The sequence below is a fragment of the Rousettus aegyptiacus genome, unplaced genomic scaffold (assembly GCF_014176215.1).
Source record: "Rousettus aegyptiacus isolate mRouAeg1 unplaced genomic scaffold, mRouAeg1.p scaffold_m13_p_5, whole genome shotgun sequence".
Taxonomy (NCBI): Eukaryota; Metazoa; Chordata; class Mammalia; order Chiroptera; family Pteropodidae; genus Rousettus; species Rousettus aegyptiacus.
The window spans coordinates 109,255,212-109,272,921 of NW_023416308.1; the positions used below are offsets into that span (position 1 = coordinate 109,255,212).

General features: G+C 40.8%; 1 long non-coding RNA gene and 1 pseudogene across 1 annotated transcript in view; one reads left to right on the forward strand and one right to left on the reverse strand.

Moving 5' to 3' along the window:
* Window positions 1-17,710, forward strand: part of LOC107511829 — a 59,112-nt gene that overhangs the window by 18,956 nt on the left and 22,446 nt on the right. The gene's annotated exons all lie outside the window — the stretch shown is intronic.
* LOC118603499 lies at window positions 9,271-9,387 on the reverse strand (annotated as a pseudogene).

Below are 17,710 nucleotides of genomic sequence, written 5' to 3' on the forward strand. Positions count from 1 at the left end.
TCACTAAGTCTCTCATTCAAGTTTCCCGCCAACTTTCTGTGCTGTTAAATTCCAGTTCAAGGGCCAAGTGGAGAGCAGACATATGACCTTGGGCAAATTACATTTTCTCATCTGTAGTGTAAGTATAGTAAAGTATCTATTTCGGAGTAAGTGAAAAAAAAGTCACGTAAAGCAGTAGCACAGTGACTAGCACATAATAGGTGCTCAGTCAATGTTAACTTCTATTATTCCTTTTACTATTTTGATTATGCTTTGGAGAGTTTGGCTGCATCAAGCATCTGAGCCCCAGCCCAGCTAGCTAAAGTCTACTGTTCAAAGTCTACGGTTTAAGAAATTGGCATCTAGTTTCATCCATCAGCCTTACAAGCTTAGCTAGTGTATACCTGCCTCTGAGAGCTAAAGCCACGCGCCCTCCCCCCACCTGGGCACTGACAAGATCCGGATTCTGAATGGCAAGTCTGAGGACAGAGGAGGCATATTCATCAGAGTAGTGAGGTTTCTCAGGAACCAGCTCACTACCTTCTCTGATCTGCCCACCTCCCATTATCTTTCCATTTGCAACTCCCGTGCACTAATGCCAGCCCTGCTTTTAACATCCCCACAAGAAAAGAATGTGTTTTTAAGCACAGTGGTACCCACATGGTAAAGATTTGTAAATGTCTCAAGAGTTCGGGGAGATTTTTTTTTTTTTTTTGCACCACTGCTTCGCTTGATTCAGTGGGCCTCCTGCTCTCTTCCTGAGCCGGGCAATGTGGTACTGAGCCCCAGAAAACTCCCAAGGAAAACCCTCTGCCAAAATGCAAACCGAGGGTAAAAAAATTAAAGCAACCATTTTGGACCAGGCCGGCATAAACCCTGAGCCCCGTCTGCCATATTTACTTTTTCTTAATCTAAAATAACTGAGATAACATACACAATGGACTTTCTAACTTGCCACTTTTCCCTTATCTTTTTTCCCTTTGCGAGCCTAAGACATCATGTTCTTTCATACAATCCTTCACAAAAAAAAAAAAAAAAAAATCCACCCTTTGGCCATTCCATTCCTTACTGCCCATGGAGAAGAACAGGCTCTATCTGATATTTCAGCTGGAAGGCAGGGTGGCAGATTCTTTCCAGTGGGGTGGCGACTTCCTCCCAACATTCAGAACACACCCCTTCCCAAAAATCCGCCCTCTCAGGCAAGCAGCACAAAGGGAGCAGACCCAGTTCTGGGCGTCAGCGAATGCCCACATCCCTTCCTTTTCCTTTTACACCCAGTGGCCTGGGAATGGCACAAGAGCTTAGGGAATGTGCACCGCCAATCTGTGTATAGCCCTGTCAAGCCTGGACTTGGCCTTGCTCTCATCTCTCACCTTCCCCGGGCTGCCTTCCAAACCAACTGCCATAGTGATAATCCTTCATCCCATATCCGATCATTATTTTATTCTATCTACTTAAGAGCTTGCCATAGATGAAACGTTCTAGAGCTGGATAGTGCTGATGGTTGCACAGCATTGTGAATGCACTAAATGCCATTAAATTGTACACTTTAAAATAGCTAAAAAGGAGAATTTTATAGTACGTGATTTTTACCACAATATTTAAAAAAGCACAATGTCCAGTTGTCGCTCTTTTAACAGCCGTTAATGATCATTGCCTAGGTCTATTACTTCATCAGGAGTTAGGGGTTACAGAACAGTGGGATGGTAGATCTATAATTCCTTCCTCATTTATTAGCTGGAATGCTTCTATCCAAAGAAAATTTCCTGCATCGACCACTTTGGTTTTCCTGAGGTGCAATTCATACCCCCTCATCCCCCATGTCTGTATGTGCCAGTCTATCAGCCCAGAATACTTTCCTTTCTCCTCTTTGCCTGATTGATTCTTAATTCAGACAGATCCTTCATGATCTAGCTACAGAGTTACCACAGTGAACCTCTACTATCTTGATCATAGCGCTCATTGTCCTTTATTGTTTTCTCTGTCTCTTTTACTGACTGTTAGCTCATTAAGGGCAAGTTCTGTCTCCTGTTCTTCAATTCTGCCCCAATAGAAGAGTTGGTGTTCAATCAGCATTGGTGAAATGAAGGTGAGCTGCTTTATTGCAAGCAATGGCCAAAAGTTAAGAACTAGTTATCTACTTTATATTAGTGTGTTGTCTTTATATTGCTGTGTAACTAATTACCACAGATCTAGAAGCTTAAAATAACACATTTATTACCCCATAGTCCTATGTGTCCGGATTCTGGCATGGTTTGGCTGGGTCCCCTGCTCAGGATCTCATCAGGCTGTCATCAAGGTGGCAGCTGGACTGCATCCTAACCTGCGGGCTCCACTAGGGGAGAATTAATTTCCAGACTCACTCAGGTTGTTGGCAGAATTCATTTCCTTATGTTGGTATGACTGAGGTCTCTGTTTTCTCACTGTAGCTAATAGAGGCCACTCACAAGTCCTGGCCATGTGGCCCTATCACAACACGGCAGCTTACTTCTTCCAAGCCAGCAATGGAGAGTGGCTCTTATGCATATTTTTGTAACTCCTACCACGCTTGCCACATTCTACTGGTTGCGAGCAAGTTGAAGGTCCCATCTGCACCCACACAGGGAATGAACCCAGGTTCCGCCCTAAGGCTTGTCTTCCATAATTAGTTATGGCTCACTGAGAATCTACTGAGTGCCAGACCCTGTGTGAGGCACTTTTCATTATTTCATTAAATCCTCAAACTTCCCTGAGATACAGACTGTTTTTATAGTCTTTAAGCATAAAATTTATACTGTTTTTTTATGATTTTTATAGTATAAAGAGTCATTTTACAGATTTGGAAATTAAAGCTCAGAGAAATTACTATTTAACTTGTTCAAGGTCCCACAGCCAGTAAATGACAAATCTGGGATTCAAACCCAAGTTTGACCTTACAATCAATCACATTCTACCCTTTGAACCTCACTTTTTAAATAGTTTGTCTCAGAAAACTCTTTAAAAATTATCCCCTTCTTCCTCTTTCTCTAGGATAACAACAGAAATAGGAAATACACATCCCTTGCTTCTTGGATTCATATTTTCGAGCATAGTCAGAATGAATTCTTCCTGCTAAGAGGAAACGTCCACATCAGAGCTGGCCCTTCTAGGAAATGCTATGTTGCAGAATTAGGGCAGGCTGCCAAAGCAGGGAATGAGACCTGGCCTGGATTTTCTCCATGCCATTAGAAAATAACCATAATCATACCTCATAGCTCTATAGTGAGTTATCACATCCTATCTCATCCATTCTCAGTATCCCTGTGAGTCAACCAGAGTAGGGGTTTTACCTATGCAGTGCAGAGATCATTCTGATATATAATTTTGTATTTTGGATTTAAAACTTCATGTGAACATTTTCCCATACTCCTATGTCTTCTCCAGACATAATTTAAAGTGGCTGCTTAATATTTAACTGAATAGATATATCCAAGATTCCTAAAGCTTTGTTTTTTCCTAATTGGGGCCATTTAGGTTTCTTCTTGTTTTTCATGATTACAAAAAGTATCGTGATGAACATTTTTGATGGTCAAAATTTTTCCCACACTTCTATATGTACATATACTAAGGACAGAGTCTCAGAAAACAGCTGGCGGATGTCAGTCTTATTATAATCCCCATTTTTCAGATGAGGAAACAGATTTAAAGTGAAACTGACCCAAGTTCACATGGCTTATGAATGCATAACTGAGACTTGGATCTAAGTCTTCTGCTTCCTCGATGACGTTCTTCCTTTAGTTACTCAGAGTGTGCTCCCTGGACTAGCAGCCTTGGTAAACCAAGAGTATTAGAAATGCATAATCTCAGGTCCCCCTCCCCAAGACCTTGTAAATCACAATCTGCTTTCATCATGATTCTAAGATGACTTCATATATATTTATTTTTATTTTTATTTTTTTTTAGACTTAACACATATTTACATCTGAGAAGCACTGCTTTGAAATGAGGCAAAACACCCCTGGGTTTGTTGTTACTATTTTTCTCCAGTTTTGAGAGACCTCTTTCTTTCTCTCTTTCTTTCTCTCTCTCTCTCTCTCTCTCTCTCTCTCTCTCTCTCTCTCTCTCTCTCTCTCTTTCTTTCTTTCTTTCTTTCTTTCTTTCTTCGAGGCAGCCCTTGGTTGACCTCACAGATTGCAAGGACCTTGTCAGTTTACAATCCTTTATTTTTTATTTTTTATGCCTACAGCACCTGGTCTCCCATCCAAGTACTAACCAGGTCTAACCCTGCGTAGCTTCTGAGATCAGATGGGATTGGGCTTGTTCAGGGTGACATGGCCATAGACTGAGATGCCTCTTTCATATTTCCTTGTTTAAGGGCTGTGTGCAGTGTGTCTACCTCATGAAGGGATTTGTTAATTTAATTGTAAAACAACAGAATCTTTAACTTGTCTCCATATTATTCCTGCACATGGCCAAATCCTTTTGCTCAGAATTGTATAAATAGCATTTAAAAATAATTTTCAGTAAGAAATTGTTAAGGGGAGGAGGAAAGAGCATCACACCGGGAGTTCTGGTCCAGGTTCCACCATTAACAAGCTGGGTGACCTTGGAGAGCCGTTGAATCATTTTTCATTGAATTAGAGACAGCGATGAGAGCACGCTTTGAACATCATAAAGCACTGGATACATCTGTGGGAGAGCTATATTTAGAGATCATCTTCCTTGTGAGAGAAAAAGAAGGTGTTTAGACCAGATGATCCTCGGGGCAAATATTCAGAGGAACGAATCCTTCTGAGGAAGCCTCTTTTGGGTTGGATTCCACCTGTGCTCTCCAGGAATATAATGACAGAGCGATATGAGTCAAAGCAGGAAGGGAAAGAGTGAGAGCTTGGAGTAACTGATCTTCAAAGTCCCTTTTAGATCTAAAAATTTATGATTGTCTCCCATTCCAACATGGAAAAAGAATCATAGAATTCTAGCGTCAGCTGGTCATTTTGTGCAGCTACTGCTTCCAGGAAAGAAAGCAGCTATTCTATTCTTTAAGAATTTGGATTTATTTCAAATCCCATTTCTGGTATTAAAGTAGTCTTTCTTTTTTGCATGTGACTTGATTAATTTTCCTTAAGCACATTAAGCAAGCAGAGAAGGAGCTCAGGTCTTCCCAGTCAAATGTAATTACTGAAGACACTGACCTCTGGTCTGTTTTCTTTTTTCTATCCACACATTACTTTTCTTAGAGGAAGAATGTTAAAAGCTTTACGTAGACTCTCTGTTTTGTAACCACATTTCTCAGAGTTGGAGTTGAACATTACTATGACAAAATAAGTAGCCCTGATTCAGCCTCCTGGAAAACTAGATAGTTAAAACAATGTATATATCACATGCAGCAAATTTCAAAGAAAGGTCAACGATGGCCAATTCTGAGGACACCACAATAATGACCTCAGAAAAAGGAAATGCATTTTTGAGACTAAATCCAAAGGGTTCCTTTTGTTTTTAACATATTGCATAATCCGTTTTCTTATAATAAATCAGATTATTTACATTTTTCTTAAAGTCCCTTTGATATGGACAGGGGTGTTAAATTGAGCTTTCTGATACTGAGAGATCAATAATTCTAAAATACCCAGGTTCCAAAAGAAGAAAAAAAAAAGGAAGAGAGATTATTTCTATTACTTTCAGCAGCAGAATAGTTGCACAAGTGTCTATTACTTAATGCTCCCTATTTAGGTACTGGTGGGAGAATAACCACTCGTTCATTTTACACATATTCAGTAAAACCCTATTAGGTGTCAGGTACACTTAGAGATACCCCGTGAAAGACATGGATCCGGCCCTCAAGGAGCTGAGAGTGGAAGGATGTACTGGGTATTAGGATAAGGGTAGGCACAATATAGTATTGCATGGAGATGTCAAGGACAGACAATTCTTCCCAAGGAGTTGAAGAATACTTCTTAGAAGAGATGTCCCTTGGGCTGAGGAGGAGATAGACAGGAAGACGAAGGAGTGAAGGGTGCTTTAAACAGAGGGAAAAACAAACACAGAAGGAAAAGCAAATGCAACAGTGTAGAGGCGACAGGGCACGGCGAAGAATTAAGCAGGACGGGATCACAACAGACATGGGGAAGACTGAGAAAGATGCAGGAGTGGGTGCTAAGATACAATGCGGCGTTTGCTGAAATAAATCAGACAAATTGATCTTCATTGTATGAAGATTTCGGAGAGTGAAGTTACTTTTAGGCACTTTACCAATAACACCCGCGAGGAGTGAGCTTTAGTTTGGAGAAGGTGCCATGGTGAAAAATCCATTGACATTATTCTAAAGTAGAGATTATAATTCTTATTTTGCCTGGGCTTACTCTTCCCAACCCCCCACCCTCCACCCCTCTGAGCGTAACTGCTTCATCTTTCTTTGGAAGAGAAGTTTCAGCACAGGCAGCATTTGATGCAGTGCTCATTTGATCTGGTTGATTCAGGAAACAGATGCATCCTCTTGGTTTCAGCATAAATCGTTGAGTTTTTTTTTAATTTTTTTTTTTTTATTTCACCAAAGCCAGATCTATGTCTCGATCAGCACAGAGGAAAAAAGTAATTACCGAAGTATTAGTGTGATTATTATTTCCTGATATGAACTGCTGCATTCCTTCCTTGTATCTGGTTCTCTCCCTGGTCCAGGGGTAGAAAATTTAAAACACACTCTTTTGAGACAAAGCCTATGTTAATTATTTTTAACCTTGTTTGCATTGGAGAACTCTTTGAGAATTTAATGAAAAAGATAAACCCTCTCCTTAGAAAAATTCATATTTTTTCACAGCCACAAAATGAAACATGGTCGCAATAGGTTCACAAGCCTCTTGAAGCCCAGAGGATCCTTGAGGAATTCGTAGACCTTGGTCAAGATCCATAGACCTCTGATCTAGACATAAAATGGAAGAACTGCTTTTGAAATTGGACTGTGATAGTTGTCTGCTAATTCTGGCAGTACATTTTGAGAAGTCAGAATAAACACAAACCGCACTAGCCATATGGATGCTCAAGTCTCTGCTACGGCATTGAATCAGAGGGTGGGCCTCAGCTTCCCAAATGTCCCCACCTCCATGCCAACTCAAACATGAGTGAAGGTCCTTGAGAGGAGGAAATGAAGTAGGAAATCACTCCAGTGATTTTTCATTTTTTAAGTTAAGTCTCCTTAGCCTTGGAGTTAGAAGACCAGGTTTTAATCTTAGTTCTACCACTTTCTATATGAGTAATCTCGTCGAGTCCTTTACTTTTTTTTGAGTATCAGCTTCCTCATCTATAAAATTGGGGATAATTTTAATACCCATCTCAGGGCTGTTGTGAGCACTTAATGAAATAATGAGTGTGAAGATGTTGTTGACTTTATAAAAATATAGTCAGATATTTCTCCAGCAAAATGGGTATATTTGGGAATAACAAAGAATTGCAATTTAGAACATGCAGTCTCATGCCATACCACATACAAGTCTGGAGAAACAAAGGAGAGAAAGCTCTTTTATGAACTTGGGAGGTGCTGTTGTAAGCCAAGAGTCCGTTGGAGGACCTGAAAATTTGAAGTATAGTGACCTTTCATTGGCCGAGCTGTGGCAGTCTCCCATTGGTTGAGTTGTTACTGGGCGAGGAGGAGTCTTCTCTTCTTGCTGAGGTCCTATAGCAGTATCGCTTCCTGTCGGAGATGCAAGGTACAGTTTCTTCCTGCTGGGGTCAGTGGTGTGCATTAAGAGATTAATGCATGAAAGTTCTCTCTTCTTCTAGGCTCTGAACTCCATTTTAAACAAGATTTTTATTTATTCATTTTCACAGGACTTAACAGACATCTGGCTCATAGACGGTGCTGGATAAATATTAACTGAAATTCAATTCTCCCAAGGCAGTGTAAAACCTTTTAGAGACCCTAAGTACTGAAAAAATTATGATGAGGGACCTTCAGTTTCTTGTCTGGCATGTAAGGAGCTTAGAAATTGCTGCTCTGTCTTAACAACAATTAAAAAGCTGAACGAACTAAAAAATTGAAACTTTTCTTAGGTCCATCGGAAAAGCGAGCTAACAGGGCAAACTGCTGTCCCCCAAATTGTAAAGACAGATGTATGCAGGCGGATACAGAGAATCACGATCTTCAGGTATAGAAACCTCCAGGGGACTCAATGGTAGAGCAGGAAAACCTGAAATGTAATTGACAAATTGCCTGAGGCTCAGGGTGGGAGACTCTGAGAGGTAAGAACTCCAGGGGAATCCAGTCATTGGGGGACTCCCATACTTTTGTGAGTTCTACCTGTTGGACCTCTACCAGGTCCTCTCAGTGAACACAGGAGAAAAATACTCATACTTCCAGCAGATGGAGGTGAAAAAAACAAATAATTTTGAAATATGCCAGAGCATTCTGATTTTTTGTTTGTTTGTTTGTTTTTTAAACAAGGTCTGCCCTTAGGACAAACCACCAGAGCTTAACCTACTAGGGTTTGATCAGAGCCTAACCTACCTGGGGAAAGCGGAAGTACCCAACTCCACCCCCCTCTAGCCTTCCATGTGGGGAAAGGGAAATACATAACTCCAGACCATTTAACCATCTGGTGCCACCTAAGGCGGGGGAAAAGCAGATGCATTGGTGAAGTGGCTGGTCCAGGGGCAGAGGCTCACCAGAAGGATTGAGATCTCATCATAGAACCATGGAAATGATATAGGTGAGAATCTTGGATCCATAAAAAGAAAAAGATTTTGGAGAATGAATAAGTGAAGGTAAAATAAAAACAGTTATTTTGTAAATTCTTAAGTGATCTAACAGATAATAGCAATAATGCATTTGATTATGTATGCTTAGGTATCTACATATGCTTATATATGCTTACGTATGAGTGAAGTGAATGACAGCAATGATACAAGAGCTAGGAGGAAGGAATTAGAACTATTTTATTTTTATAAGGGACTTGCATTACCTCTGAAGTGGTATAGTCTTATTTGAAGATGGACTTGGATTAGTTATAACTGTGTATTGCAAACTCTAGGGAAACCACTAAAAAAAGTTTAAAAGAATAACTGATATGCTAAAAAAGGAGAGAAAATGGAAGCATAAAATACTTAGCAAAAACCATAGAAGGCAGAAAAAGTGTGGAAGAAAAAAACAGGAATAAAGAACAAGAGCAACAAATTTTCAACAGTAACAAATATGGTACCTAATAATCCAACTATATCACTGGTCACCTTAAACATCAATTGTTTAAATACACCAATTAAAACACAGAGATTGTCAGAATGAATGAAAAACAAGACCTAAGTATATGTTATCAATAAGAAACCCATTTTATTTTTATTTTTTAATGCCTACAGCACCTGGTATTCCTAGGTAGTCTCCCACAAGTACTAACTAGGCCCGACCCTGCTTAGCTTCCGAGATCAGACGAGATTGGGCATGTTCAGGGGGGCATGGCTGTAGACAAGAAACCCATTTTAAATGTAAAGAAACATATAGATTAAAAGTAAAGGGATGGAGAAAGACATATTATGCTAACACTAGTCAAAAGAAAGTGGGAGCAGCTCTCTTTGTTTCAGACAGAGCAGACTTCAGAGCAAGGAAAGTTAATGGGAAGAAGGGCATTATGTAATGATGATAAAGGGGTCAATGCTGAAAGAAGACAAGCAATCCTTAATGTGTATGCACTTAAGAAAAGAGTACCAAAATATACGAGGCAAAAACTGATAGAGCTGCAAGGAGAAACAGATGAATCCACTATTATAGTTCAAGACTTTAACATCCCTCTGTCAGAAATATATAGATCCAGCAGGCAGAAATTCAGTAAGGACATAGTTGAACTCAACAGCACCACCAGTCAACCAGATGTAATTGACATTTACAGACTACTTCAACAACAGGAGAGCACACATTCTTCTCAAGTTCACATGGAACATTCACCCAAAGAGATCAAATTCTGGGCCATAAAACACATCTTAACAAATTCAAGAAATATAAATCATATATGATCTACTTTCAGACTATAACACAGATCTAAATAAATAACACATGGTCAAAGAAGAAATCTCAAGAGAAATTAACAAATATTTTGAACTACATGAAAATGAAAACACAACTTATCAAAATTTGTGGTATGCAATGAAAGCAGTGTTTAGAGGGAAATTTATCGCATTGTATGCATAGATTAGAAAAGGTCTAAAATCAATCAAGTGGAACTTCATCAAAGAAGATATATAGATGGCAAGTAAGCATATGAAATGATGTTCAGCAGCATATGTCATTAGGAAATTGCAAATTAAAACAACAAAGAGATATCACTAGCCCGAATCCAAAACACTGACAACACCAAATGCTGTGAAGCATGTGGAGGAGCAAAAGGAATTCTCATCCATCGCTAGTGAGAATGTGAACTGAAAGACAGTTTGGCATTTTCTTACAAAACTAAACATATTCGTACTATGTGATCCCACAGGAATACTTCATAGTATTTACCCAAATGAATTGAAAACTTATGTCCATATGTCCACACCAAAATCTGCACACAGATGTTTATAACAGTTTTGTTCATAACTGTCAGAACTTAGAGGCAACTAAGATGTCCTTCAATAGGTGAATGGATAAACAAACTGTGATCCATCTAGACAATGGAATATTGTTCAGCTCTGAAAGAAACGAGCTATCAAGCCATGAAAAGACATGGAGGAAACTTAAATATATATTACTAAGTGAAAGAAGCCAACCTGAAAAGGCTACATACTGTATGATTCTAACTATGCAACATTCTGGAAAAGACAAAACTATGAAGACGGCAAAAAGATTAATGGTTGCCAGGAGTTGGTTGCGGGGATGGGGGAGTAAATCGGCAGAGCACCAAGGATTTTTAAGGTAGTGAAACTAAATTGTGCACTGGTGGATACGTGTCATCTTACATCTCTCCAGACCCACAGAATGTACAACAGCAAGAGTGAGCCCTAACGCATAGTGATGAAGATTCATCGATTGTAACAAATGATTCAGGCATGTTGATAGTGGGGGAAGTTATGCTTGTTTGAGGACCGGGGTATATGAGAACTCTGTACCTCTGCTCCATTGTGCTGTGAATCTAAAAGCGCCCTAAAAAGTAAAGTTTATTAATTACAAAAAAAAAAGCAAAAAAAAAATTGTGTTGCACTTCCACTCCCACAAGTAATTCGAACTAAGAAAAATATATAATAAATAACCCTAAGGGAAAATATTTTTTCCACAGAAAAAAATCAGAGCTTTTAGAAAATATATCAAGCTCTTTCTTTTTTTTTTTTTTTCATTCTTGTGTGTGTTCATGTGTATGCTTGCCTTGCTGGTGTCCTACAAACATGGTTCATCTTCCAGTTCAGTACCCAGCACCAAATACTCCAAATACATAGGTCATAACCAAGGAGGTTAGGAAGGAGGAGTCCGTCGGTGGGTGTGGGCACAGGTGGGAGAAGGATTTGTCATTAGGACTCCTGCTCATGGGCCACTCTCCTGGCCAGGCCGCCCCCTTCCCTCTGCCTGCACCTTTGCGGTGGCCATCTTAGTGGCTGGATGGTGCTCACACAGCGTCGGTGACCTTGGGTCTCAGGTGCCTTTTCTCTTTCTAAAGCAGAATTGAAATCTCACGTGGGCAGTCAGCTCTAGCGACCACAGAACTTTCATTTCCTTTTTATTGTAGGGAGAAAGTTCTGAGCAGTATTATTTCACCAAGAGAAACTGGGTACTGGATGGTGAGTAGAGGATGGGCGGGGGCTTGGTTCACACCTGTGGTTCCTAACCAGCAAATTATGTGGGGGAACTCCTTATGATGCAAATTCTTAGGCTCCACACCAGGAGCGGACTGTGGCGGGCAGGAGTCTGTAATTATTTTTTCTGATTTTTTTTTTTATTGTTGTTTGTTTAGTTTTAAATTATTACTTGTTTTATCCTAGTTTTATTGAAATATAACTGACAAACAGCACTGTATAAGTTTAGTGTACAGAATGGTTTGACTTACATATATTATGAGATAATGAATTGTGAAATAATTACAATATAGTTATCTCATATAGATACATATATATATTTTCTTTGTGATGAGAACTCTTAGGATTTGCATTTAACAACTTTCCTATATATCATGCAATAGTGTTAATAATAGTCATCGTGAGCTACATTACATTCCTAGTATTTAAATAAATTTTTGTAACTGGAAGTTTGTGCCTTTGACCATCTTTATGCAACTTCTCCTCCCCTGGCCCCTGCCCCTCTGGTAACCACAAATCTGATCTCTCTCTCTCACTCTCTCTTTTTTTAAAAAAAGATTCCACATGTAAGTGAGATCATACAGTATTTGTCTGATTTATTTCACTTAGTGTAATGCCCTCAAGGTCCATCCACATTGCCGCAGAACTGTAGCAGAATTTCCTCATTTTCTAAGGGCTCCTCAAGTGATTCTGATGACCTTCCAGGCGTGGGAACCCCTGGTGTAGAAAAATAAAGCTATTATCCTATTCTGCCCAAGCACATTCAGTCTTCCTTAAACTGGCCACATGTTTTCATGCCTCATTATCTCTGATCACATCTCCCTCTTACTGCTCTCTCATAATATTTGAACATAACTTTATTATGTTGCTTATAGGAAATTGTATGTGTTCCTTTCTTTCTTTCCTTGACCAGATGAGCTCTTCAAGGGCAGAGATCATATCTTGTTCATCTCCGAGTTTCCTGCGCTCAGGGTTGGCACATAGAGTGAGCAGGTTGTTCACTGTACAAAGGAGCTCAGTGTGAGGCTGAAAGCTTGCCTGACTCACCAAATCATGAGCCCTGATGATGATGGTCTAGAGGACAGAGGACGGATGCGTTTTCCAACAGTACAACAGTGCTATTCGGGCTAGTGCTGGCCCCGTCTGCACCAGCATTGTAATAATAGTGCATCGGCAGAAAGAAGCTCTTCTTAGGGCTATAATGGAATTGCAGAAACGCCTTCTGAGTTAAAGACTAAAGCTCCTAATGGAAGAGATGGTGCTTATTCGCCACTGAATCTGTAGCACCTGCCAAATATGGGCACTCAGAATAAGTGTATTGACTTTACAAATGAAATAGATAAAATATTCAAATCAAGGTGGTATTATTTGGATAGACTGAAGGAATAGAAGCCCATGGTGAATGATTTGAAACTAGGATGTGGATCACTTAATTTTTAGGTATATTTGAGGAGTGTTTTTGGACCAACCTGCCTACACAACTTCAGATCTGCGGAGAAGAGCTCCCATCAGGATCTTACATACACGTTTTCAACTCCACTCAAATGTATTGGAAGTGTTCCATACTTGTGGAAGGGTTTTGGCTCAGGGCTTTACGAATTTCTCATCAGTAATATCCTCATCACAATAGAATCCCAAGCCATCTGACTGAGTATCCCCGGGACAGCCACTTGTTTCAACACTGTATCCCATGGTTAGTTGGACCCGGCCATGTGCATGAACTCCTCAGACTCATGATACCAGCTTGTTAAGCAAGTTAAGGATTTGTTTGGTGTTTTACAGATGTGTCATGGCCAAAAGAAAGGCTAAAGATGATAATCTGTTATGAATACTACTGATGCTGATAAAAAGAAAATGAAGCAAAAACCTCAGAATGCTTGTATCCTAAGGCAAATAGAATAACTCCATTTGTCTTTCCATTTTGGAGGTAGCAGTGAACAATGGAAAGAGCTTTGGAGTCAGTCAGTCGTGACTATACATGTTAGAGAACCACGGCTTTGCATGGTTGACTTCATCTTAGTTTCACATCTCAAGGTTGAGAGAATAAAATGAATCCATGTAAAAGAAAGTATCTAGCACAGTGCTGCTGTGACCTACGGTTGGGTGGGAGTGGGGGAACGTCTTGAGAAACGAGAAGCTATTGTGGGGTGAGTAGCCTCCCCAGAGGGCTCTCTGGAATGGCTTTCTTCCAGGGCTTTGCCTTCTCATCATGGCTGAGAGTAGATGAAAACTGTACCTGATCAGGGTATGATGTGGGGAAAGGTTCCTGGACAGTCTTGGAAGGAGTGACCAAAGGACTAATGGATAGGGAGAGAAGCCCCGAGTGCCCATCCCAGGGAAAGGAGCCACCAACAATGTCCTTTTTGTTCATTCCCTATTCACATTTCCCTCTGTTAGCTTGTATAATAAGAATTTGTCTGTGCCAAATGTAAAACAGTTGCTCTGGTAGCAATTTGAGAATATGGAGTGCTGGTTGGGGGAGTCAGCTTTACACTTAGAGTACCTGTTGGCAACTTAGTTGTTTCTCTGAGTCTCTACGTTCTTATTCTTGAGGATAATAGTGTTCCTTCTCTACCCTCTGTGTCTTTTCCTTGTATGTGGCTTCCGCCTCCTTGTTGCCGCTCACCCAGAGCCTTCAAAGCTGATTACTGAGGTCTCTGGGTAGAAATGATCATTTTGGACCTCTTGGAAGCTGCTGGCCAGCCTACGATTGCCTGTCTTTGGGTCAAGTGCTCAGCCCAGACCTAATCAGCACGACCAGCAGGGAGACAGGGTGGATATGGTCATACAAAGTAACCCAGAGCTGGCTGCTTAGCCAGGGGCTATGGACAGGGCCATTTCTGAGAGGAGACTGTAGTGTGGTATGCACCATGATTGATGTCCAGGACACAGAGGTTTAAGACGGAGAGCTTAAATACAGGGTAGAGAGCGGTCACTTCATTAGAAGAAATGCTGATAAAGAGCTTTACACGTTCAGATGAGAAAGAATTTCCTTTCTAGTTAAGGTAATAAGAGAAAAGCTTTATGGAAGAAAGGGCCTCCAGAGCATCTACTATCCTTGGTCAGTCAGGGTCTATCCCTGAACTTGAAGGTGGGGGTCAGTCCTTCCCAAACCTCATGACTGGGTAATACAGAGAGTTTCTAAAGCAGCCAATCTCATCCCATTGCTACAAGTGATAATTCAAGGATGGATGTATGAGCAAAGTCGGGCCAGTCAGGGACAATGAGATCTACCAGGAAACAGACATTTTTCTTTTCTGCTGACTGTGATCCTGAAAGCATGTGGCCTTAGAAACCACTGGCAATTATCTTACAGGCGCAAGGGGAGAGACTTCTGCAAAGAGAACCCTCACTGAGGAAGTAGAACTGGGAGGGAGGAAGAGGGGGAGGGAAAAATTGAAAGAGAGAGAGAGAGAGAAGAAGAGAGAGAGAGAGAGACATAAGCTGGGCCATGGACATATCGTTTTGGGAAAATATGGGGGAGTAGAGAACAATAGTGAAAAATACGACGTGCTGGGAGCACTGGAGCAGAGATGTCAAAATTGGAAAGGCAGATTAGAAAGAGATCTTTGAAGGTCCTGAATGGGGCCTAAGAGGCTCTTTTCTATAGGCAATGGGAAATATTGGGAGTATTTAAGTGCTGCGATATGAGTAGTATTGGGGATATATTAATCAGCAGTGTGTACAAAATAGATTGGAATGGAGAGAGGATGCAGGTGGGGAACTGTTGGAGTTTATTGAAATAATCTGAAGATCTGAACTACAGCAACGTCAGCTGGGCTGGAAAGAAGAGAAGGATGTGGAAAAATAAGACCACAGATGCAAGATTTTAGAGTAAGATTTTGTCATTTGTTAAAGGCTGCGTGAATGAAGGAGGGAGGGAGAGTACCCACACACAAGCGAAGCTGGAAGAGCACCACGCCTCCAGTTCGTGGATGGTTCCTTTAAGCAAGCAGCTTATGACCTTAAAAGATGCATGTTAAAGATTAGACAACAGAGAAGATAAAATATTTTCTTTAGGTGCATTGCCACAATGCAAATGGACGATGATGAAATTTACAACTTTACAAAATAGCCTGTGGTGTTGACTCGTGAGCCTTACATTCAGCAAACTTCAGGAGCTATTTATAGAGAGTGCTTGCAACATACTTTTGAAAGAGATGGCACAAAACACACGTTATCTGTTGAAATTTGAACTCTTCTCTGTGACTCTGGGGAAATCACTTACCCTCTCAGAGCTGTAGTTTCCTCAACTGTAAAAAAGGGAGAGATAAAACTCCTTCCCAGGCTTGTGGTCCTCACATGATCTCATAGACAACCCCCCTGCCAGTTTCTAACAAATAAAAAACAAAAATATTAAAAATAATAAATAAAAGGTAAATGTTTTCAAACCTCCCTCCTTTTCTTTCTCTTTTCTTCTTTCCTGAATATGCTTTGTATTTGCAGGCTGAGCTTCCACAAGTACTTTTGGTGTTGTCATAGCTTGTCCATAGGTTTCATGTAGCTTTTTTGGTTTCTTGTACCATCTGCATTACGGAATTGGGATGGCCTTTCCTTGCCCTATATTCTATAATGAGGGAATAACTAATACATAGCATTTTATTATGATGATTTGCTTAAAGAGCTGAAAACTACCCCTGGCATATCAAATGGGGGATAGGGTAGTGTACCTCAGCAAGGGGCTGTGGGTATGGCCGGCACTGTGATTGACGTGTCTAGAGCAGGAAATAAAGTGGATGGCTAAAATGGAAGGGAAAGTGATGAGAGCCAAAGAAGAAGCATAGATGAAGTACCATGGCGAGGGGAGAGCCATGATTGTGGATCCAGTGTCATTGATCTGTCCCCATTTTCCCTCTAGCATCACTTATTGAATGCTTACTATGTGCTAAGAGTTTGTACTATTTTGTTCAATTATGAAAATAACCCTATGAAATATGGAATCATTATTATTCTCATTTGACAGATGAGAAAACTGAAGCTTAGGTCACTTGTCCAAGGTCACAAAGACAACTAGTAAGTGACAGAGCAAGGACTTAAACTGGGCTTTATTGATTCTAGAACCCATGGTTTTCACTGTAGTCTCAGATTGCCTGTGCTGAGGTTTCCCAGGAAACCCTCTCTTTTCTTTTATTGGCATATGATTTATATCACCCATCTAGAATGGGATGGATTGAAAAAGGGAATTCGGGGAACTATTGCCTCTCCAGGTTTACGCAGCTCTTTGATTTCTCCCCTAGGAGCCACACTGCCTGTCAGCTGGAAGGTGCTGGATAGAATTAGATTGCTCCAGGGAGTTCACTTGCATGCAATTTATTATTTCTAAAGATAAGACCTAAGGAGACCTCTACGTTGCATTGTATTTCTTCCAATGAATGAAAGCAGAAGGGCATCTGTTTAGCATTTGAGACATACACCTGGCTCACTTTGGTTAAAACAGAAAAATAAATACTAAAATATAGTAATCCAGAGAATCACTCCTTCTGTGACTGGTTCGCCCACTGCTTTGAGTATGGGACTCAGTGGTGATAATTTAAATTTGAGGCTGCCAGAAGAGGATGTCCTTGCCATTGATCGATTGGGAAGACTAAAGGTCTCTCTCGGAAAGGGCTTGGACTTCCTCTTGGGTCTAACCCTCCTAGGTCTGAATCTGAAGCTTGGAAAAAGTCCTGAGACTCTATCAGAGGGTGGGATATAAGGAGACATCATCTCATGCAATACCTTCCTTTAACTGTGGAATACACTGAAGCACAGTGTGCTGGGTACCTGTCAATTGCCCCTGCAGACGTGCTCCCCACCATGCTCCACCTTGTGCTGTATCCTGGGAGGCCACCCTGTGTGGGCTGCATCGATGGGTTCCCTCACCCTCTTGCATCCAGTTTAGTTAGGCCACAGGGAAGCACCCACAGGAGATCATAGGGCAAGAGGAGAGTGGGGAAAGGGTACTATTTTTTAACTCCTTCCCTGTTTGAGTGCCCTGGGTGGGCTGCATCCTTCCACTGACAGCTAGGCTCCTAGCACATGGCCCTCTCCA